This window comes from Lissotriton vulgaris, chromosome 1_1, assembly GCF_964263255.1.
Source record: "Lissotriton vulgaris chromosome 1_1, aLisVul1.2, whole genome shotgun sequence".
NCBI lineage: Eukaryota > Metazoa > Chordata > Amphibia > Caudata > Salamandridae > Lissotriton > Lissotriton vulgaris.
The window spans coordinates 2078840404-2078866126 of NC_141685.1; the positions used below are offsets into that span (position 1 = coordinate 2078840404).

Here is a 25723-nt window from a genome sequence, read left to right on the forward strand (position 1 = left end):
AAAAGATGATAGTGGAAGATCTCCCAAAAGAATTACAGCATACAGTGAATCCTGAGGTGTCGGATTTCACTGGAAAAGATGTAGGATTAATGGCAAATGTTGACACGATAAAAGTGACAGTGAAAGAAGGTGCAGTTTACCCAAACATTCGACAATACAAAATGAGCCTAGAATTAAAAGCAGGTGTTGCAGCCAAAATAAAGCGTTTGGTTGAGCAAGGCATTTTACAAGAAATAATGAGCAATCCATGTAATTCACCTATAATTGGCATAAAGAAACCATGCAAGACCTCCGTAAAGGTAATAAAATTATCGTCCTATGTTGTCCAGTTGAGCCAAATCCTGCTGTGATTTTGTATCAGATACCATGGGGAGCTGGATGGTTCACGGTAATTGATTTGGGTCATGCTTTTTTTCCATACCATTACATCCAGATAGCAAAGTTCTTTTCTCCATCAAATTCGACTACCATGTTTACGTCTGGAATTGTGTCCCTCAGGGGTACACAGAGACACAGAGACTCCATCGATTTTCAATCAGAAATTGAAAAACATTCTTGAATCTCTGGTCCTGCCCGGACAGTCTGTCATGGTGCAGTATAAAGACGACCTGTTGGTGGCGTCTAAAACTCGAAATGACTGTGTTGTTGATACCATTGCATTGTTAAAACATTTGGCTGAAGGAGGGCATAAAGTGTCACCTGAGAAGTTATAATTCTGTACCACATCAGTAAAATATCTGGGGCACCAGATTGAGAGAGGTGCCAGAAGAGTTACATCCGAAAGAATCAAAATAATCAGAAACATGAATCTACCTCAAAACAGAAAGAAATCAGAATGTTTTTTGGAGTTATAGGTTACTGCAGGCAGTGGATTGTGGGATTTGCAGTCCTAGCTAAACCCCTGATACAAATGACAACAAAGAGAGCGAAGGACCTAGTAGAGTGGGATGATGAAAGCATGACTGTCTTCTTGTAGCTGCGAGACTATCTGTGCTCAGTTCCAGCTTTAGGGATGCCTGATTATTTAAAAGAATTTGCACTGTTCTATGATGCACGTGATAATCGTGCATTGTTCGTCTTGACCCTAACTCATGGTTCAATGAGACGTTCTGTGGCATATTTTTCTGCTACATTGGATCCAGTGGCAACTGCATTCCCGGGATGTCTAAAAGCAGTAGCTGCAACCTGCATAAGTCTTGAGCAAAGTGAATCTATTATTATGGGACACCCTGTAACTGTGTATACCCCACGTGCAGTGGTGATTTTATTAACCAGAACACGTACTCAGTATTTAACTCCTAGTCGGATGACTAAGTATGAGCAAATCCTTCTCAGTACAGGGAATTTGACCATTGCCAGATGCACTGTCCTAAATCCAGCTACACTATTGCCCGATTCACATTTTGAAGAAGTGAAAGAGGAAGTCGAGCATGATTGCATCGACCTCACTGAATAAAGTACTAAGCCCCGTCCAGACATAAGAAAAGAGCCATTGTTAAAATCAGAATATGAGCTATTTGTAGATGGCTCATGCATGAGGACGGGCGATTGAGTGCTTTTTATGCTGTATGTACGTTGTGGGGCCAGTTGAAGCATCCTATTTACCTGGAGTCAAGTCTGTACAAATAGCCGAATTAGTTGCATTGACAAGAGCCTGCAAATTTGGGAAAAATTGGAGAGTAACCATATACACTGAAAGTCAGTATGATTACGGGGTTGTGCATGACTTTGGTCAACTCTGGATGCAAAGGGAATTTCTGACTTTTTTGGGTACTCCTATTAAGAATAGACATTATGTAAAAGACTTGCTGGAAGCAATTCAATTGCCAAACGAGGTGGCTGTGGTTAAGTGTGCTGCTCACAAATCTGGAAATGACAAAGTGACAGCAGGTAATCAATATGCTGACCAACTAGCCCAGCATTGTGCCAAACATAAGATGGCAATAAATAAAAAGATCGATGCATGTGGAAACAGCTGCCAACTTATGTTACTTGAAAGAGTAAAAACATGGGAGGAAGTGAGAGATTTGCAAAATGAGGTAGAAATGAAGGAAAAGGAAGAGTGGGAGAAAATAGGATGTCAGAGAAGGGTTGAGGATGGTGTTATTGTTTACCTTGATGGGAGACCTATGTTACCAGATTGTATTCTTGCTCCTATGGCTAGGCTAGGATGTACCATGGAGATTCACACATAGGTAGGGACGCAATGATTAGACTGTTTAGACCGAGTTGGTTCAATGCGAGATTCAGGAATGTAGCAGAGAGTCTTTGCCAGAGGTGCATAACCTGCCAACAAATGAATCCTGGTGAGAGAACTGTAGTGCTGCCAGGAAAGATTGGAAAGGCAGAAGGTCCATTCATACAACTCCAGATTGATTTCATCCAGTTACCCCCTTGCCGAGGACTGAAGTATGTCCTTGTCATGGTCTGCCTGTTTTCAAAACGGGTGGAAGCCTACCCTGCCCGCAGAAATGATAGCCTCACTGTAGTCAAGCTTCTACTGAGGGAACTCATACCTAGGTTCGGTGTTCCAGTAACAATTGAATCAGACCGAGAGTCTCATTTTAATAATGAAATAATTTGTCTTATCTGTGAAGCTTTCCAAATTGAGCAAAGGCTGCACTGTGCATACCGCCCAGAGGCTTCTGGAGTGGTAGAACAACTGAATGGCAGAATCAAGTCACGATTGGGAAAGATGTATGAATCTACCCGATTGGAGTGGCCTGATGCTTTACCTCTTGTTCAGAAGCAAGCATTCCATACAGAAAAACAGGATTGAGTCACCACGAAATAGTCATGGGAAGAACAATGAGGCAAGCATGGGTACCAGGACACAAGTTGATAAATATATCTGATGATTTAGTGCTCGAGCACTGCAAAGAACTGGCTTACCAAGTGCGTTCTATCTCTCACCGGGTTGGGGAAGACGCTGTCACCAGACAATGAACTCCAGCACATGACCTGAATCCAGGTGATTGGGTAGTGATAAAAGAACATACTAGAGTATCTTGCCCAGCACCAAGGTGGGGAGAGCCACATCAAGTGATATTGGTTACCACCACAGCTGTGAAGTGCAGGGGAATTCTGAATTGGATCCATGCCAGTCACACCAAGAGGGTGACAGAACCTGAAGTAGAAGCTGAAGGTTGTGCAGCTGAGGGGTCTCAAGAAGTTAATGCCGAAGTAGCTGATGAAGAGCAACCGAGCACCAGTCAGGATGAGTGGATTCCAGTATTTGACATACCCTCAGAATTTGTGAGACCCAGAAGTCAAACCTATCTAGATAGACAGAGTGATAGTGAGGATGAGTCAGGAATAGAAGAATGTACTCAGATTACAGAAATCCAAACCAACAGTAATTCTGAGGAGGACCAGATAAGGAAAGATCGATGTACTTAGACATTTGAAATTCCAACCAGAACTCCTGAGTCTGAGGAGGGACAGATGGGTATTAGGGCGAACGCTCAGGCAGAAGACAATCAAGAAATCCCAAGACCTGAGCAGGACCAGATAGGTGTAGAAAAACGTGTTCAGGAAGAAGGCGAACAAAGTCGAACTCAAAGTCAAATACAGTAAACTCCTGAACAAGGCCAGATTAGTATCCAGGCAGAAGAAACAAAAATAAGACCTGGACCAAGTCAGATAGAGAGGGAAACAGAAGACAACATTGAAATAGATGTGCCACAACTGAACGAAAATAAAACAGCATCTGAAGAAAGTCAAAGCTCAGTGCCAGCTAAAAGACTCAGAAAGGGAAATAAGTGGCCTAGGTTTATCAAAAGAATGAAATTTCACCTTAAAACAATAAATGAAGAACCAGAGCAAGTACATGAAATATCAAGTCAAGCTGGACAGTCCACAGAGCAACCGAGAAGAAGTCCACATTTGAAAAGACTAAATAACAAATTCAAAGGACCTAAGTGGACCTACATCATACTTGAAGATTTCGAAAATCTAGAACTGAGTGATGACGAACTGATTGTTGATCAGACTGATGAAGAAGTGGGACCAACTTGGAAAGAAATTCACAGGTTAAAGTCTGTGGAAAAGTTGCAAAGAGGGGATAAATCTCCTTAATCAGAAAAGGCTGATTATAATGTTAATGGAAAATCGAGAAGAAATTGTCTAAGGACATGTTGTAGAGTATGCACATGTAGTATATTGATAGTAGTTATAGTATGGTTTTGGACTGACATTAGCTATACCTTATTTGATGAGCAAAGATATGCAGAATAATACTAATATACCTGAACAAGTAGATGCACCTGAGAAATTAGACACAAACACATGAGAAAGCAGTTAGCCTTAAGCAATCTGGAGTAGATTTAGAAGCACCAGATGAGGTAGATTTACATTATAGAAGAGCTAGAAATAGAACTAATTTGAACGTATTTGCTAATTCATTAGTACATTATGTAGAAGCTATGGAAATCAGTGATTGTTATGTGTGCATGAAGTTGCCCACATCAGTAGCTGAAGGGGTCACATTCCAGCACTTACCTCGGACTTATGGTATTTCATGTAGCATTTTAGCTAGTCTGTTTTATAGAACTGGAAAGTTGCAATATTATTTTTCCAATTTTGATGTAATGTTTTCCGAAGTTCCTTTACGTAGAAATTTAAATCGCATTTCTAGTACTAGAGAATCTACACACTTCATGGGAGATTATTTTCTAACAGTCGGATCAATAGCTATAGCTAAAGCTCACAAAGATAATCTAACATGCATATTACATGAGAAAGAAAATATGTTTTTAGGTTTAGTAGAGAAAAGGAGACAGGATTTCCATAGAATAGCCTCTGATCAGAAACGAAAGGTTTCTAAAAGGGCTGAAAATAAAGAGTTTACCTCTAATGGCAAGACTCAAGCTGCTATGTTTCTGGATTTCGAAAAGAAAGGGAAACTCTGTCTCCAGAGGGAGAAAACAGATTATTATAACTAAGCATGGGCGGAAAATCCGTTTCGCTCGCGGATTTTGCAGATTTTCGGTAAATTCGCAATCCGCGAGATTCACGAATCTCCCGCAAAATCCGCAAATCCGCGAGCAGCGGATTTTATGGCTTGCTCGCACTGTTCGCGTGAGTTCGCGGCTTCCCAGTACAACTTCGCGCCCCGCGAATAAGTGCTAAATTGCAGAAATACGATCTTAGCAAAACTGAACTACTTACCAGGTTCAAAAGTTCAGGCTCATCATTAGTAGCCATTTCCTGTAGTGCTTCCTGAGGGGCCCCTCCAGAGTTCAGTTGCCAGTTGCAACTATTATGTGACCCTGCTCTGAACCTCAGAATAGTTACACATATGCCACAAAGGTCCTGAATTACAGCATAGGGAGACAAGCAGGAGCCAGGCTGGAAGTTCAAATCCATTTATCAGCCCCTAATTCATTATTGTCAGTTGGGGCAGGGCAGGTGTTGTAACTAATTTTGCAACAATGAAAGCACTTAGCAAGTGCAAAAGATCACTAATCAGGAAGCACTAAGGAAGCAGGTGCCAGCTAAAAAAATATTCTGTGACACATTAATCAGCCCCAAATTAATTCAGGTCACTTGAGGCAGGGAAGGTGTGCTTTGCTTTGCCACAATAATGTAAAACTGGACAACCAGAGGGTGCTGTGATGAAACAGAGGGTGGCATGGGTGGGCCAGAGGGTGGCATGAGTAGTCAGAGAGTGGCAGTGGTGACAGAGAGTGGCAAACACAAAAAAAAAAAAAAATCCGCAAATTCGCGAGAATTTGCGGATTTTGCGGATTGCGAGTTCGCAAATCCGCAAAATTCGCGAACGCGAGATTCGCAAAATTCGCCCATGCTTAATTATAACAATATATTCATTGTTTCCAGTGAATGTGAACATAATTTCAAAGTAATAAAGGGTTGGGGTTTCAAAGATGGAACTGCACCTGCATTTCCTGGAATTTATTATATTTGGGGAACAAGGCATATTTTAAGTTGCTTGATCACTGGTATGGGAGTTGCTATTTTGGAATAGTATTCCCAAAGGTATATCATGTAAAGAAACTCACTGGAAGCAATGAAGAAACTAATGGATTAACACGTAGTAAAAGAGCAACGTTTGCGGAAATTGTAGGTGATATATTTAGTGCAATAATACCTTCAGTGAGAGAGGTTCTGAAGACTCAAAGAATTTGCAAATTGTCAACAGTGGTGGATCGCTTATCGACTGACACTGCTAGAGGATTTCTAATGTTCAATACCGAATTAGTTGCGGTAAGATCAATGGTTTTACAAAATCAACTTGCTTTTGCTATATTATTGGCAAAAGAGGACAGAGTCTGTAGAATGCTGTAGACGCAACATTGTTGCACTTACATTCCAGACAAAGGTGTTGAAATTGGAAAATATGCAAGAAACATTACACATTTGAGAGAAGAATTGAAAGCACTGGAGGTTGAGAGTGCATGGGAGAGACTAATTAGTGGTCTCTCTTCTATAGGTAGTTGGTATGCTAACGTAGGAAAGAGTTTTGTAGGTAAAATACTGATACCAATGGTGGAGTAGCCCTACTGATTTTAGGGATAATAATGTGTTGCAAATGTCGCAAGCATAAAAAGACATATACAGTAAATAAGAAAGGAAAGAAAAGAAACTTCAATGAAACTGAACTTGCAGAATTAAATGGGGATTAATATAAGAAGATGAAAAACTCTCCCATGAATAATGGGGAGAAGGCTAAGAGAATGTTTGAAGAAATAGAGCTAAGTAATGTTGAAAGTTGGCATCTGTTTCTGTAATTTGTGAGGATATAAAATATCATCGAGGAGAGGATTGATGGAGCAAGGTTTCGCCCGTAAAGAGACTTCCTCTGATTCAATCTTCTCGAAATAACGTATAATGCACTAATAAACATTTTTCGTATTACTAATAATGCACCACATGACATTTCTAGTATCTAGGGAAGCTTTCTTATGTGCTTTTACTAACAGTAACTCGAGTGACCTAATATGGCTGCCGCAACGCAGGAACTTTTCTGCGCATACGTCTATCACACTCACGTGACATGAGGTACTCTCTGCTTTGGTGGGAAAACTTTGCTTCTGCGCACTAGAACTAAAGATGGCTGCTCTATGTTTCACATGCTGATGCTTGCACTGCTGCTCGTACTAAACCCTGTTCGTTCTGCCTAACCACTACTGCTATAGTTAAAATAAAGTAATGGGAATAGAGCAGAGATAAGTGGTATACAGTGCATTCATTTAATCTTTGTTCTAAAATTATTTCTCTTTGACTTTGTTACTAGCTCGTATTTGGGCCTCATGTGTCATTGCTGAACTCTATTTTGGGACTTTCAACGCGCATGTGCTGAAATCCCTCAAGTCCACAAGCCATGGCATTGAAACTCTGCCAACGACTGTCTTGCCCGAGATGCGCCTGGGAAGTTCACCTTATGAACTTTCCAGAGGATGAAGAAAATAAACATTTTATAAATTGTATATCTTTTGCTATAATAATGCTGGGTGGAATAAAATTCATGGGAAAGAAAATTATGGGTGGGAACGAGATCCGTATTAATGAATGAAAATGATCTCATACAGGTATGGTGTAATGACCTCCCCTCGTCTTTTGACCAATCAAATTGAGGGAATACACACATTTGCAACATTGGGGGGTGGTACACTGCTCTGGAAAATGGTATAACTAAGGTAGGCTTAGCTAGTTATTGTCCGAATAGATGACCTGTCACTGACCCAATGTAATGTAAAAAGAACTTATAAAGCGCAACTAACACCCAGCGGTTTCTTGGCGCTAATGCAGAAGGAAAACAAACAACCCGTAGGGCTGGAAGCGTTAATTGTAGGCATTACGGAATAGGTGAGTTTTTAGAAGGGACCTAAAGTGGGTGTGGGGGGAGGCTAGTCTTAGGCCTAAAGGGAGGGCGTTCCAGAAGGACGGGGCAAGGAATGAGAACCTCAGTCCTCCCTGTTTTTTGCGTTTGAAGGTCGGATCTGGAGTAAAGCCAGATGGGAGGAGCGGAGGTTACGAGAATGGAAATATGGGTGCAGTAGTGAAGAAATAAACGAAGGACCTGTGCCAGCAAGGGACTTAAAAATAATGCAGCCCAGTTTGAACTTGCACCGCTCAGAAACAGGAAGCCAGTGGAGAGATTTTAAAAGAGGGCGTACGTGTTGGTGTTTGGGCTGATGATGAATGAGCCGTGCGGCCTGGTTCTGGACAAGCTGTAGCCTCTTTAGTTGGTATGCCGGTATGCCAACATAAAGGGAGTTGGCATAGTCTATCCTGGAAATGACTAAGGCCAATAGAACCAGGGTGAGGGCCTTGGTGGTCAAGAAGCGGGCAATCTTTCGAATTTTTCTTAACTGAAAAAAACTGGAGGAAACTACCGCGTTAATCTGGGGTTTCATCGTGAGGTCATTACTAATAATGACCACAAGGCTTTTTACTGAGCTGACAGGGTTGGGGGGAGGGCCCAGCCTTGTGGGCCAAAAGGTGGATTTCCATGGGTTGGCTGCACCCCCGACAAGCACCAGCTCGGTCTTGTCGGGGTTGAGCTTCAGATGATTCACCCACATCCAGTCGCTGATATGACAGAGGGTGGTTTGAAAATTGACGATGGATTGGTCCGTAGAGTTGATGTCGAAGACCAGCTGGATGTCATCCGCGTAATTAAACGCGGTGACACAGCTGCCTCGTAGGGACCGAATAAGGGGGGTGAGGTATAAATTAAAAAGAAGAGGGGATAAGGAGGAGCCCTGCGGGACGCTGCAGGTTAGCTCGACCTCGTCCGCATTAAACAGAGAGCCGAACCGCCTGACGGCGGTTGCTCAAGAAGGAGCGGACCCAGTCTAGGGCAGTGCCCTGGATGCCAGCCTCCCTGACACGGCCGACTAGAATGTCATGGTCGACCGTATCAAAGGTGGCCGACAGATCTAGGAGCACCAGAACCTGGCTGATGTTAGAGTCCACCCCTCTCCGCAGTTCCTCCATAACTGAAACTAACAGATTCAGTAGAATGATTGGGTCTAAAGCCGGCCTGTTGGGAGTCGAGGAAGTGAGAGTCTTCGATAAAAGTACTCAGGATGTTAGTCACGTGGAACTCAAGAACTTTGCTGAGGTAGGGGAGGAGGGAAATGGGTCGAAAGTTGCTCATAATCGTAGGGTCTGCTGTGGGTTTTTTGAGGATGGGCATGACCTTGGCACTTTTAAGTGACCCGGGGACAATGCCAGAAGAAAGAGAATTGTTCAGCAGTGCCAGAGGGTGGGGAAGGACAGGCTATGAAAGCCTCACGGAGGATCAAGGGAGGACAACAGTCGGTGGGGGATCCAGAAGCAACCTTCTTTAGGAGGGCAGGAAGCTCTGTCTCCGAAATTGGAGGAATCTGGGTCAGCTGCATGGGGTTGGGGGAAGGCGAGGAGAAGTCGGACCCAAGGGGGTGAGGTGGGGCTGAGGATAGAATACTGTTTTTGATACTGACCCAACGTACTCAATAGGCGATCGAGAGCAGAGGTGCTAGCGGAGCACTCTGTCAGAAGATTCGATAACCCAATCGGGGTTCTGGGAAGGAGTTCGATAACCCAATCTAGGTCCTACTATTAGCTGCAGAGAGGGGTGTGACGCTGGCGTTGCACTTTAGCTGTGGGTGCCGGTCCTGACCTGCGGTCGTCCTGTCCTGATCCAATTTGGTCCGCACTTGTCCTGATTTTGGTCTGCACCTGTCCTGCAGGCACCTAAATTATCGGGGGTCCTGTTTATCCCAGCCCATGTCCAGGGTTGGTTTTACACCATTCTAGGTAAATATATTTCTGTGCGTATGTCATTGTGCCGTTTCCCTTTTCTTACCTTCCTATGTTTCAATGCTTAAAGAAAGTCTCGTAATATTTTCACATCATCTTGCTTAGATTATATTCTTCTTAATCGAATGAGTTTTAATTGAATTGGTATGGAATTTCTCAGTGTGGGGTTATTTTATGAATGCAAATGTTTATTTTCTACCTATTATGCTAACTCCCTTGATCCCTTAGGACTATAGTTACGGTGACTAGGATTGGTAAGCCAATGTTATAGGTCCTAAATGGTTAATTAAAAATTCTGATTAGAGTAGGTTTACCTGTTCAAAGTGTGTATGTTTTTATAGGCCCAGGTGAGTATGGTAAAACGAGCAGGTGAGCCCGCGCTCTATCACTTGGACTGTGGTTGCTGCGTTACCAGGGCTCATACCCCAGGCAACCAGTAATCTGATTTTTAACAGTTTCTTTATATGAACAGCCCGTTGGCCTTTTGAAAGGAGTCAACATCTACTGTGCCAGAGTCTTAAAACCAGATCTGAATAATGCTGAGCAGCTTTGGAGTAGTAGCATATTCTGGGTAGCACTATGTTTTGTTTGGAAAGCAAATGGGGTGTCCAGGAAAGCAGTATTTCATTTTACTGGTAAAGTATTCAGAAATGTTTCCATTTCTACTTCTGCTGCCCTCCAACAGCCTAAAAAACTTTGGAATAGACATCTTTCTCACCATTTGGAAGCCGTTCCTTGCTGGATCCCTCTCATTCTGGATTTGGAACATCCCACTGTTGGAAAACGGCACTCTTAAAAGCTACTGATGGTCTGTGTCTCATTTTGGATCAGGACAGGTTAACACGGTTTCCCATGCAATTGTCCTCAAAAAACCTACACAAATTTGGAATCTGTACCTGGGTTCTTAACTAGCTCCTGTCCTTTTCACATGGGAGAACGCAAGCTGTCTATATTGCCCCCATTTTATTCTGCACATTTTATTTTGCAACTATGCAGCTAGACTGTGAAGTACTTCTAGGCTCGTCACAGAGCCATACCATTTTCACTGACTACATAACCCCTCTGGCAGGAATATTCTAATTGTTTGGTTCTGACATTGTCTCGTATGCTGATGACACCCAGATCATCATCTCCATGTTTACCAATCTTGCTGACAAACTAGATTTTGCTTTTGTATGACGAAGGTTGTCAACTTTTTCTGCCTATTTTTTTCTGTCCACACTATCTATAAAGGGTTTGCATTTTTTACATGGAATAAGGCTTACAGATTGAACTATATATATTTGATGCAATGTCATACTTAGTTATCTATGCACACGTTTGTCATTATAAAACAGGGTTCCAGTATGTTATTGATGAATGTTCGGAAATATTTACTTTTGTTGGTATGGCTAAATACAATGTCAATGAATTCCATTATATGTGCAGGCCCAACAACGGCAATACCAATAATTGCAAAGTCTGTGTATGCCATAACCTGTGCCCACATAAGAAGGTCAATACCAAAAAATGCATTATCAATGTATGCCATAATCTATGCATGCACAACATTGTCGATAGCGGCAGTAACAATGTCAATGCATGCCATAATTCATGCACGCACAACAATGTTGTTACCAGTAGAAACAATGTCAATGTACACCATGATCTAGGCACGTGTAACTATGTCAATATCAGTAAAGGCAATGATGATGTACGCTGTGATAAATGTACGCAGAATGTTGAGAATTTCAGCAAAGATGATATCAATGACTGTCATATTATTTTCAGAAGTTCTAAGGAACTTGTATCATTGTTGTCGGATTCACCCAAGGCGACCTCGCCATCAACCCAAAGTCAGAGATACGTGGTCAGACAGGTCCTGCGACCCAACTAATGCCTATCGAGTGACAGGTCACAGGTGAGGTCTCACTTAGTTCAAACACAAATGCGAAGGGAAACCCTGATCAATCCCACAGACAGACAGTTGTACCACAAACAGGTATGAGGAAATTGGTCTCAATAAAATATGTTTGGTCAAAGGCGCGCGTTCCACCAAAAAATGCCACAAAGCTAGATGCCACATGTAGATTGAAACACTGATCTAAAAAAATAAGGAGGTAACTCCTACGTCACTCTCCTAACCACATAACCAAACGCACAAGAAGAAGAAGGAGAAGTTAACAAAAGATGAATGAGGCCCAAACAAAATTTGTTAAAAATGCCCTCCTCCACAAATTGTGGCATGCTTCATTATTGGGCTTGCTAGACACATGCAAGAATGCAGAAATCGTTTTATAGTGCCTCACAAGATGTATATATTGTTCCCGTTTTGCCAAACGCTTCTTGTCTTTCATTTCTTTAAAGTACTTTCTTATCCGAGCAACATCTTCAAGATTTAATCAGACTGTAAAATACAGCAATGCTTACTAATAATTTTTCTGATGTTTGGTAATTCTACTTTGAATACATTCTTAGCTGAATGGCTTCTGGACTGTCTTTCTATCTTTTGGACCAGAAACTGATTTATTTGCACCTTTTTTGTGTGCAGTACTCAACACATTCTCTGGGTATGCTCTTGGTGTAAAAGAATGTAGTGCAACTTTTCTTTTTCATATTCTGCTTCTCTACTGCAGTTGCATTTTATACTTAACAGGTAATATGTGAGCTAAACCCTTACTGGTTCGCATGTTAACCAGTATGGAATGCCTCAATTTCAGAGAATGAATGCAAAGCACTATTACCCCTTGCACTTCGTTCGCCACTACCATCGTGGACCTCATCGAACCCAGGCCATCGCCTCCATGTACTACATACTCATCGGAGACTTGAACTTCCACCTCAACAACCCCAGCGACCCCAACTCCCCCACCCTCCAGGACAACCTCGCCAACATCGGACTGAAACAGCTCGTCACCAAGCCTACCCACAAGGCAGGAAACACCCTCTCTCTACCCCATCTTCGCAGGTGGGAACAACATCCCCTTCAGCCACACCATGCAACCCCATGGACAGACCAACACTGCGTACACTTACTCGTCAATAAACCCACGCCTTCCAAACCTGCACCCTGCCTTCCACAAAGAAACTGGAGCAAAGACACTGAGGAGCAGCTCAACTCCACCCACCTTGACCGACACCAACAAAGGACTCCACAGATGGATCTCCAACTGCTAAGACGAGGTCGCACCCAAACGTAACTCCGACAGACAGTGCCCCAGGAAGGCTACCTCATTCACCACCGACCGCCAAGAATCCTGATGCAACTGCAGACGTCTCGAGAAGAACTGGAGGAACAGCAAAACGTCGGAAGATCTCACCACCTACAAGAACGCCATGACGGAATACCACCAACGCATCAGATCCACCAAAAGGACCATCATCCAGAACAAGATTGTCGACAACTGCAAGGAACTCTTCAGATTATTACAGGAATTCACCAATCCCCCAAGCAAAACCAGGGACATCACCCCATCCTAGGACCTCTGCAACAAGTTCCTACTTCCATCTAAAAATCAAGGGGCTGTATGACAACTTCAACGACCAGACACCTAACTCCGAAAACCACTTACTACTCCAGCAATGCCAGCCAGCCCACCATCTCCTCCGGGACCCCAGTCACCACCTAAGACACCACCTCGACCAAGAAAGGCATCCACTCAAGAGTTCCCACTGATCCCTGCCCCAGCACATCTTCCACAAAACCGCCATCGCTCCGGAACTACGGCGCACCATCAATGCCACCTTTGAGACCAGCATCTTTCCCGACGATTGGAAACGTGCAGAAGTCAGACCCCTGCTCAAGAAGCTCTCAGCAGATTCCATGGACCTCAAGAACTACAACCCATCTCCCTCCTCCCCTTCGCGGCCAAGGTCACTGAGTAGACCGTCAAGGCCTAACTAACAAAATTCGTTTAAGAAAACTCCATCCTCGACCCCTCCGAATCTGGATTACGCAGCAACCACAGCACCGAGACCGCTCTACTCGCCACCACAGACAACATCCGCACCCCCTTGACCAAGGACGCACACCGCGGACCTGATCCCATTCGACCTCTCTGCCCAACTAACAAAATTCATTGAAGAAAACTCCATCCTCGACCCCTCCAAATCCGGATTCCGCAGCAACCACAGCACAGAGACAGCTCTACTCGCCGCCACAGAAGACATCCGCACCCCCCTCGACCAAGGACACCGAGGATCTGATCCTATTTGACCTCTCTCCAGCTTTCGACACAGTCTCCCACAGCGCACTCACCACCAGACTCCACAATGCCGGCATACAGGGACCCGCACTTGACTGGATCTGCTCCTACCTTACTGGCCGAACCCAAAGAATCAGACTGCCACCCTTCCACTGAAAACCCACAGAAATCAACTGAACAGAACAAAGGATCGTCACTCAGCCCCACGCTCTTCAAAATCTCCAAGGCCCCCCTCTCCAACATCGTCAGACAGCACAGACTCAGCATAGTATACTACACCAACCCCCAGCTCATCCTCTCCCTCTCCAAGGACCCCATCACCAGACTCACCATCCAGGAAAGAATAAAGGACGTCACATCCTGGATGAGCAGCAGCTGCCTGAAGCTCAACTCGGAGAAGACAGAGGTACTCGTCCTCTCCCCCTCTGCATGGGACAACACCTGGGGGCTCACCGCCCTCTGCTGCCCTCTGATCCCCACGGACCATGCCTGAAACCTCGACATCATACTCAACTCCTCCCTTTCCATGACCCAAAAGGTCAACGCCGTCACCTCCAGCTGCTTCAACAACCTTGCATCCTCCGAAAGACCTTCAAATGGATCCCCTCTGAATCATGGAAGACCGTCACCCACGCACTCATAACCACCTGACTGGACTATGGAAACACCCTCTATGCCAGGAACAACAGGTCTCTGCTCCGCTAACACCAGACCATACAGAACACGACAGCCAGAATCGTCCTCGGCATCCCTTGACAAGAACATTTCACCCAACACCTGCAGAACCTTCACTGGCTTCCTGTTGAGAAGAGAGTAAATTTCAAAATACTCATCCACACATACAACTGCCTCCACAACCAAGACCCCAATACCTTAACGAGAGAATCTCCTTCCACATACCTAAGAGAAGCCTCCATCCACCATATGTTGTTTTCAAGGCAATAGTTTATTAGCATAGTATTGTGTAATGTGTACTGGATTGACCAACTTTTCAAACAAAATGTTGCATGCTGTGATACTTCCAGTTATTTGATGCTGGTGTATAATGAAGACACATCTAAAGTGATAATTAATAGTTAACCTGACATAGTACATCAAGTATTTTTAATAGAAAAATCAGCACTGCCCCTTCAACATGATGCCAGTGATAACACATCAGTGGATCAACATATTTTGAGGTATCTTCCAAGAAACTGTCTATTGATGATGCTATGAGAAGTTCTGGTGGTCTTATTTATAATATTGGTTGGTCTTTTCTTAGTAAGTGGTATTTATTGTGTGGCTTTAGTCTTTTACTATATCGATCATGTAGTTGTGCATGACCTCTTATCACCTGTTTGTATTTGAGAAAAGTGTAGGTTGCACAGCATTCTTGAACATGTAATTGACATACAACATCTCCCAAATACAAGTCAGGCATACATACACAGTTGTTTGAACTGATTTGATTCATTTAGTTGCCCCAGCAGACATATTTAGAATTGCAGTGTCTCTGAAAATGACTCTTTTTAATTCTTGTAATCTTACCATTTTCATTTATTATAATTTTGATTTTTTCGCAAATTTGTTTTCATTGATATTAGCTTTTTAATTATTAACTTTTTTTAAATGGCACAGTCTAAATGTACCTTGTGTTTTACACACACAATTAAATACATATTTATGGTTATGTACATTTAAACAATTTAAAAATGACATGCAAAGAGAAAGGGTTCCTTTTGTCCTTATGTACCTACCACAATGTAATTGCTACAGATGTAAGAACACTTAAGTAAAGGTTACATACCTTACACAATGATGTAAAGCCAGTAATGTAAGCATTTTCTAGAATCAAGATAATAACTTATTGTATTAAGGGGTTACATTTGCATTCGTTTTATATCCTAAAATTCTTTTGATTCATATTTTAGTAATAATTACTTCTTTGTTGGTTATGTAGTTGTAACTTCCCCTTATCCATTAGGACCGCCGTAATGTTGCTCCTATTCATGGAAGAGTTGAAGAAAGAATGCTTTAACATCAATTGTTGATTGTATCCTTTCTTTAACCGGGAAAAGTGTTATGCCCACTATACAAACACCACACACATACAAACATAGCATACATTTTTATTTAATACCAACAAAAAAATGTCATTCTTTCGAATATGATTTTGAGTTCAGGGGAATATTTACATTTCCTTAGTGTGCTATCATGGTCGTTATTCTCATAAGGTGGATATTGAAGCATCACATCTCGGACCTTCAGAGGAGTCCGCAAGATTATTTCAGTGAAATGTATACAAAATATGTTTGATAAGTTTTGCTAAAGCAGAACATTCCTTTGATAATGTGTTAGAAATAGCATTTCAATTTTCTTTTTTAACCATTCCATACAGTCAGTTTAAATATGAACAGAATGCAATTCGTTAATATTTTAACAGTGAAAGTTCCAATCCAAACCACCATGTCTGTTCTGAGACCGTTTAAAGATTCTACAACTGTTACATACATAACTGTTCACGTAATAGAAAGGGAAAAACAAGAAAGGGTTTCAAAGAAAGTATTACGTACATGTGGGTAGAAATGAGATGGTTATAAACACGAACATACATTGTCTTATTTAACAATGAAGACCGAGTTAATTGATTTTATTGCTGCACAAAAGTTTGTTTAGTTTATTCAGAGACTTAGACACTTTTTGGTGAGAATGATTTACTTAGTAAGTGGAGTAGTGCAGTTCAGAATCTTCAAAATGTGTAACATTCCTCTAGGGCTCGAGTTGTGAGTCTTACAAAACTGTACAATTTTTTTTAATAATGCAAGGTTGTCTGGCGTTTTCAGTTACCAGTAATTGTATTCAATCCCACGTTTTGGTAGTTAATTAGTAGTCCATCTAGAGTGGCAGACCAACAATTTAGCATACAATATAAATATGAAATTACCACGTTCAACATGATTGTAGATCATCTTTTAAGTAATGGTATCCTCTGCCTTAGCGGAGGAGCCACCACTGGCTGCTGGGTATTGGCTAAACTGATTTGTGATTAATTATAGATTGGGATTAATTGTACCTCACCCACCGGCACAATTGTCGTCTGCTCCCTATTTCCCCTGTTCCTTGATTGGAATTCATCCATCATTGGCCTCTTCCTAAAAAATGGCCCTATCTAGAGCCTTCTGAAGTGCTGGGTCAGGGTTCTGAATCGCTCATGTTTGTGTCTGAGTATGACGAGGTGTCAGAAGGTTAAAAATCTACAGCTGCTACTGCCTTGATATTGAGACAAGGGTCTGGAATTTTCTTGATTATAAAAGTCCTTCCTTAGGTATGGATATACTTGTTCTTTTGAGAAGTGTTGATGTATTTTTGAGGTTTCTTCTTTTTATAGTTTCCTGTGTTCATTCTGAAGTCCTAATTTCTATTTTAATGTGGGTAAGTAAACTTTAGCTTCTGCAGTAGATTGATTAATCTTAATCGCTTCTTGGAGTTCTTTGATTTGATCTAATAGTTGTTAACTTATACGTTCAGCTGTTTTTATTGAAAGGACAATCCTGTCTCTTGAAAACTTGGTTCCAATACAATTCAAATCACCTACGTATTCTGTATCCTGGGGGGCGCTAGAGGGCGCCCTGCGGGATGGCTGGCTAAACAGACAGCTCTGCCGGACGGACCCATATCCCGCGTAAATCCCTGCGAATACGACAGCAAAATTGTTTAAAATTGACAGAACTGGCAACCGGAATGACTGGGGCAGCTGAGGAGCACCTAATTTCTATTTTAATGTGGGTAAGTAAACTTTAGCTTCTGCAGTAGATTTATTAATCTTAATCACTTCTTGGAGTTCTTTGATTTGATCTAATAGTTGTTAACTTATACGTTCAGCTGTTTTTATTGAAAGGACAATCCTGTCTCTTGAAAACTTGGTTCCAATACAATTCAAATCACCTAAGTATTCTGTATCCTGGGGGGCGCTAGAGGGCGCCCTGCGGGATGGCTGGCTAAACAGACAGCTCTGCCGGACGGACCCATATCCCGCGTAAATCCCTGCGAATACGACAGCAAAATTGTTTAAAATTGACAGAACTGGCAACCGGAATGACTGGGGCAGCTGAGGAGCACCTCTGAACGGAGTTCGAACCGGGCGCATACGGAGAACACGAATATCGGATCTCTTGAGAGCCGCGGACCGAGTCAAAATGGCGGCTGCCATGGTACGGGAGCACTGAATGAACCTCAGGAATTTCCTAACAATACCGAGCGCCGCCATCACACACCGAGCTACAGTCAACTCTACTACACTGGTGGTGCAGAGAGATTTACTGTGCGCTAGTAAACGCCGGGCTGAACCTACTAAGCATTACTAACACTGTAGTCGCAAATTTCAGAGAATAGGCATTGCATAATCATCCGCATCATTCAACTGCGACGATACTAAGGGGACGACCTGACTACACGAGATGGGAAAACTTGACAAACAACAGCCGAAAATAACGGAGATCGATACGAGGCCCTACGACCCCTTCAAACACTGAGACGGAGTCGGAAGGTACTAAAGGCAATTCAAACAAGCCTTCAAGATATTAACGGCAAGCTAGATGATCTCACATGCCACATGGATAACATGGCCACGAAATTGGATCGTCAAGGTGAGCGATAGGATGAAGCACAGAATCGGATATCTGCTGTAGAAGATGAAGCGCACATCAGCACTGTCACATGCGATGAGATGGGAAAAATACTCGAAGTGATAAAGAACAAGGCGGAGGATTTAGAGGCACGATCACGCCGCAAAAATATTCGAATTGCAGGTGTCCCAGAGACTACGAATACGGGCCGCATGGAGACGTATGTAGAGGAACTATGCCGAGCAATATTTAGCACAAAACATCTCTCACCAATCTTTATAATTGAACGTGCTCACATGTCACTAGCACCCCGCCCGCCACCAGGTGCACAACCCAGGCCTATAGTGGCCCGTGTATTGAACTACAGAGACCAGGATAATATATTGAGGATGGCGAGGGAAAAAAACAAGTGAACTACCAGGGAAACAAACCGGAGTTTTATCCTGACTACACCATGGCGGTGCAACAAGCGCGCAAAGAGTTTGCGAATGTTAAGGCGAAACTACGAAGCATGCAGGTGGAGTACGCAATGCTATATCCGGCGCGACTGAAGATCACTTGGGACGGCAAACCGACGGTACTATCCACGCCAAAGGCAGCTCAAGACTTCGTCAAGAAGATCACGAACCATCGGAAGGAGCAAAGACGGGAAGAGCAAGAACAAGATCAAGAATGAATGTCTACTGTTTGTGACATTATGGTGCTAAATATCTCAGCGAGTAAGACAATTATGGAGCGAATTTACTGCTGACTCAAAGTAAGGTACTACACTAGTATGGAACATGAACAACCCCACTAGCGGTAAGTCAATCATTTTGGTAACACGTAACTTTTTGCTCATTGTTGAGTAATAAAAACTGGTAGCCAGTAGCCACAGCGAATGCAACATGCGTATGGCAAATTTATAGGACTCTGAACTAAGAGACTGCCACAAGAGATGATGCTGTATATGTAATCATAGGATTTGCACTGTAAAGATATGACTTCCTGTCGGATGTACGATGGTACAGGCGATTTAGACCATATTGTCGTAGTACTCACAGACACTATCGGCTGCTGTTATAGACTATGTTGAGTTGATGTATAATTGTAATGAAAAATGGCAACTAACTAATGTACGATGACTGAAGCAACTTATACATGGCTGTCTTAAATGGACTAGAAGACGTGCTCAAGATATGACACTAACGGATGCTATTTTTTGGTACTGTACGTGGTTTGTTAATGTATCCGTTACTTGGGGATTTCATGTTAGATCGCGAAAGTATGACACTCGGAAGTTGTGCGATCCATAAGAAAAATGGGGGATGCGTTAGTGCTCATAGTATCACAGCTTACATAATGCTCTGTTACACCACGGTGTATACTTCCAACTCTGCTAATACATAGTTCATATGATTCAATCAATATATGTTGTTATACCGAAATACGATCCGTCCACATCCATTAACTTGGATGGTGACGTGTACCCTAGGCGGACCCCTACATGGGTGTTCCCCACACAGTTATACATTATGGGGGTGTTACACATGGGGGATGGCTTCGGCAGGATTGGGCTGCTGATGTGGGTGGGGGAGGAGAAGTTGGGGAAATGTTTTTTTTAATGGACCACAACACTTATTGCTGAAATCCGAGATGATAACGGTGCATATAGTGTACACTTTGCAGGTACACGACGTCAACTAGGCTGCATAGGGGGACATCCCACATGGATGTTTATAAATCATATCTTTCAGCACCTAAGTAAAATATGGCCAACAACGCACCAGGTAAACTATCATTGAATCTAATAACATGGAATGTACGCGGGCTCACGAACCCGAAAAAAATAAGACAACTGTTTGCATGCATGGACAGATGGCACATAGATATTGCGATGCTGCAAGAAACGCACATAGCCCCACATACGAATACTCACATAGGCCAACGGTGGGCCGAGTCAAGCCACAACTCTACATATTCTTCCTACTCCAGGGGAGTTGCAATATTGGTAAAAAGAGGTAGTAATTTTAAAATTGATCATACAATAAAGGATGACCAAGGACGATATCTTCTACTCAAAGGGTTAGTACGAGGACAACGATTGACGTTTATAAATACTTATGGACCAAATACTGATGCACCTGAATTTTACCATGAGGTATGGCAACATTTACATAAGGAGCAAGATAGAACCCTGATCTGGGGAGGGGACTTGAATATAGCATTAAATGACCAGCTGGATAGATCAGAGGGGACGAGTGAATCACACAGGAAAGCAAAGACTTAAGTACCTGACATTATGAAAGAGTTACATCTGTATGACATATGGATGGTACGCAACCCAGGTGACAGTGAAGCAACACACACTTCAACAGTACACAATAGCTGGTCCTGCATCGATTACTGGTTGGGATCGGACAAGACTATTATGGACAACGGGGATTAAACACATGCCTAAAACTCTCTCAGACCATAACCCCGTAATTCTGTCTCTTGAGATAACGCACTACACACCGCCCCCATCTAGCTGGAGATTTAACGCAACAGCTCTCACAGATTCAGTATACGCGGACAATATAGCTAAAGCAATCAAAGAATATTTTCTATTAAATGAGCATTCCACAGATGACCCATGCCTACTTTGGGAGGCTTTTAAAGCCACAATCCGGGGGGGTCTGCATGAGCACAACGGTTGGAATATTGCACCATATTCGAACACAACTGAAACGATGTGAAACAAAACTGCGACTATTAGAGAACCAATATGAAAGTACCCACAACATTACCATACTGGGGGAGATACAGGAAACATTATCAGAACACCAATCCTTCACTATGGACGAGATCAAGTACATACACAAACGTCACACAGCTAGAACCTTTGGAGAGGGAGGTAGGCCAGAAAGAGTACTGGCATCAAGAATTTGCGAAGGGCGTCAAACACAAACGGTATCGCAGATATGTGGGGAAGATTGTTCAATTTGCACAGACCCACTGAGCATCTTACAAGGATTTGTACGAACGTATAGTAAGGTATATAAATCGCAGCCCACTGCCACACCTGCTGAAATATTAAAATACTTGGAGGATGTGGCCATTGCATGGCTGTCAGACACGCAGAGAGCCTATTTATCGCTTCCGATCCCTATAGAGGAAGTCTCAGAGATAATTAAATCCTTACCAAACGCCAAAGCCCCAGGCCCGGACGGGTTCACTAAGGAATTTTACAAAACTTACACTGATATACTGGCACCAAGACTGGTTGCGATGTATGGGGAAGCCTTCGAGGCAAGTATACAACCACCAACGTTGAGAGAAGCAGTAGTGATAGCGCTCTTAAAGCCAGCGAAGGACCCGGAGCTCTGTGACTCCTATCGGCTCTTATCATTAATTAATGCAGACTCTAAGATATTAGCAAAGATATTGGCAACGAGATTGCAACCTTTGATGACAAATCTGGTCCTCCCGGACCAATCTGGCGTTATTCCATCTCGAGCCACCACGCACAACACTAGGACATTATTCGCCCTGTCCCACTACCTGACTCCAAACACCAAAGCAATAGCGGTCATGTGTGATGCCGCTAAGGCATTCGACTCCATTGAGTGGTCCTATCTAATTACGGTTCTTAATAGAATGGGGTTTCCGCCAATATTTATACAATGGGTTAAACTCTTATACACACAACCAGTAGCTAAAATTCGGGTGAATGGATATGTATCGGAAGCAATACATATAGAACGGGGGACGAGACAAGGCTGCCCGTTGTCCCCGTTATTATTTGCGCTGGCCCTGGAGCCACTTGCGTGTAAGGTACGGTAACTCCACCATAACTCAGCACTGCAATTCCCGAGTACGCCGCTTCACATTTCACTGTACGCAGATGATATGTTGCTTTACGTCCGTGACCCTGAACTACACCTAGCTCCCCTACTTAGAGACTACATTAAATTTGGGGGACATTCTGGACTCCAAATCAACTGGGAAAAATCTTCCATAATACCTCTAACGGACACAAACACGCCACATAGTACCAAATTCCCCCTGGAGTGGTAGGATGGTCCCATAAAATACCTTGGAGCGTGGTACCACAGAGATCCCGAAATAGTCATCAGAACTAACTATGGAAGGGTGATATCAACATTAGAAGATAAAGTGAACCGCTGGATACAGCTACCCCTATCGCTTGCTGACCGAATAGCGATTGTTAAGATGGTACTGCTACCCAAGCTGCTTTACCTATTTAACAATATCCCGATCTTTCCTACTAGAGAGGTCTTCAGGCGAATATCAGCAGTTGTGCTTAAACTAATATGGGCTGGCAAACAGGCGCATATTGAATTGCGTACTCTGACTCTACCATGCTCCAGAGGGGGGTTATGTGTGCCAGACTTCTACCTATACTATCTATGTGCCCAGGCACAACATGCTACATACTGGTATCATACCATACCATACCTAACACACACTGCTATAGAGGAGGGAGATGCTCTACCAGTACCACTAAACGCAATCATAACACACCAACGGCCGCCATTACACGACAAAGATATTAACACTGTTGATGCCACCAATAACGAATGGTACAGATTGGGAAAATTGGCGAACAAACTACCACTTTATGCCCCAGCCCTTCCTCTGCAGCACCACCCTGAAATATCGGTCACGAATGAGGAGGTGGGTATGGGACTTCTACATCAGGTAGGAATCGACAAAATAGGGGACCTTGATCCTTTATAAAAAAAAATCTTTTATAACAGTACAGGACTTATCCTACATACAGAACCAGACATTACTGTTCCGTTTTACTTACCATAGACCGCAGGGAGCGATCAAAAAATTATACCCAAGCTACCCATACGAACCGGCACAGCTAGACGCCTTGCAACTTATACTAACTTCTTCCAACACCATGCATTTGGTCTCCCGGTTATATACTGTAGTGCAAGATGACAAACTACAACAACTCTAAGACCAGGGATAGATGGAACACTATATTAGATGACCCCATTACGGGCGCGGACTGGAAGACAACTTGCACATTGATCCAAATGTTACCACCAAACGGCAATCTGAGACTTGTGCACTTTAAATACCAGCATCAAGCGTATTACACGCCTGCGAAACTACATAGATGTGGCCTCAGGTCAGAGGCAAGATGTAAAAGATGTGGGTTCGACCAAGCGGATTTCATACACATGGCATGGTATTGAGTGAAAATTCACACATATTGGGAAAAGGTCACATCAAAATTAACAGCAATGGTGGGGGTTGAGATTACCTGCAGTATACGAGTTTGTCTGTTAGGGCTTCTAAATGATGTCCGAGCTCTGCAACGTAAATTGTGTATGGTAGCATTACTGTTGGCCAAACGAAGAGTTTCTGTGTGTTGGGAAAGTAAACATGCACCTAGTGCCAAACAATGGATATGTGACATGACTCACTGTCGCGATACACTGCGAACATATGAAGAAGAATTGCCCGCCAGTTCAAGGCTGAAAGATTACTGGAAGTACTTAACTAATTATTTGCTTACAGATCCGGATATTTGACTGCATTGCTGTACTGTATGCGTATGTTCCCATGCTGTATCATTTGTACCTGCACACAGTCTATGTTCCTGTATATTGTTGACTATCAATAATCTATCACTGGAATGATGAATGCGGTAGTGTGAAGGTCCTTGTTATTAATCTTGGCATTTGTACTGTATTACTTTTGAAAAATCAATAAAAATAAAAAATAAAATAAAAAGTATTCTGTATCCTCAAAGGAAATTACAAGTATGTTTTTTACTTGTAGACGACCGGGATGGTCCTATTCCTTAGGTGTTCCAAAATACTTTCCCATGCAGCAGAGTAGAAATTTGTTTTTTCTTTAATCAAACTAGTTTTACAGCTTCTGTTTGCTAAATCAAATTTGATGTCTCTCCCTCAGGATTGAGCCCAGAGGGTCTTTTTAGCAGCTCCCCTATTTCCTCTTTAGTGTAGTTTTATGCTTGCAGTCCTGACATTCCGCAGAGAATTAGTGGGTAATAAGGAATGAGGACTGAGGCTTATTTTGTGTAAAGTTTTTTAGATTCCAAAAGAGGAAATCACTAACATTTAAAAATGTAAACCTTTTGTGTGATGTTGCACACTCTACAATTCTATATATTTAATTGTTCTATTTGTCTTCACTTCTTTATTTACACAAAAACACATTATTCATGTTACAGAAAGTAAAACCATACAAATAGACACAAAGTATTTCTCACATAGATATAATTATATCACTACACACAGGATTAATGTGCTGTCTGTGTACTGGATTGTCTTTGCCTCATTGATAGCAGATGGGGGTTTAATCTAGACAATATTTTGGTTTATTTGATCCCTCTCCCACCCAGCTTCATAGGATCAATGCCGTATCCCTATTACACTATTAAAAATATTAGCTTGATGCCAGGGGCATTGCAGCTATGGCTGTTCTATATAACCCCCGTAGAGGGATTGCACATTGACAAAGCTTTTTATATTTCCTGCAACAATGCCTGATGAACTGAGGTGTTTACTGCTGGTAATCTTGCATATGGGAGCCACTATTTTAATCTGTGATCACTATCACAACTTGAAAAATATAAGTAGTTCTGAATGATTTTCATTGAATATAAGTAGCCCTTATTGGAGAAAAACTTGGAGATCCTTGACGTAGATGGTTTGATGGTTGGTTGTGGTGAGGGTATTGATTACAGTCGAAGGACGGCTGATCCAACGCCTATTCTGTATATATTGTAAGCTGACAGCCAGGCTGTTAAATCAGATCTATAAAATTGCCTGTATGTACACTGGGCATTCACTGCGGTTTCATCCCAGTTCATTCTTGTGTTGAGTAAGTTCTTTTCCTGAAGAACTTTCTCGTCACCGCACATTAGGAAAAGTAATTGATTTTTTAGGTGAGGGGGGTTCCTAACAGAAAACCAATTTGTGCTGGTCTTTCAATCATGACAAGAAAAGATTATCAACCATTATGTTCCAGACTTTTCATATCACCGGCATAGCTTATCATTCAATAATGCTATTCCACAAGCTTGTCCTCCTTTGAGAAAGTTTATTCTCTGCATTAACCCAATTTAGCTAGCCAGTGCTTGTGCAGAAAACCTGTTTAAGAGCACAAGAATTTTATCATGAAATAAGCAATTTAACA

General features: G+C 42.5%; 1 protein-coding gene across 5 annotated transcripts in view; it reads right to left on the reverse strand.

The window, feature by feature from the left end:
* DERA (deoxyribose-phosphate aldolase) overlaps positions 1-25723 on the reverse strand; it is a 357107-nt gene that overhangs the window by 40531 nt on the left and 290853 nt on the right. The gene's annotated exons all lie outside the window — the stretch shown is intronic.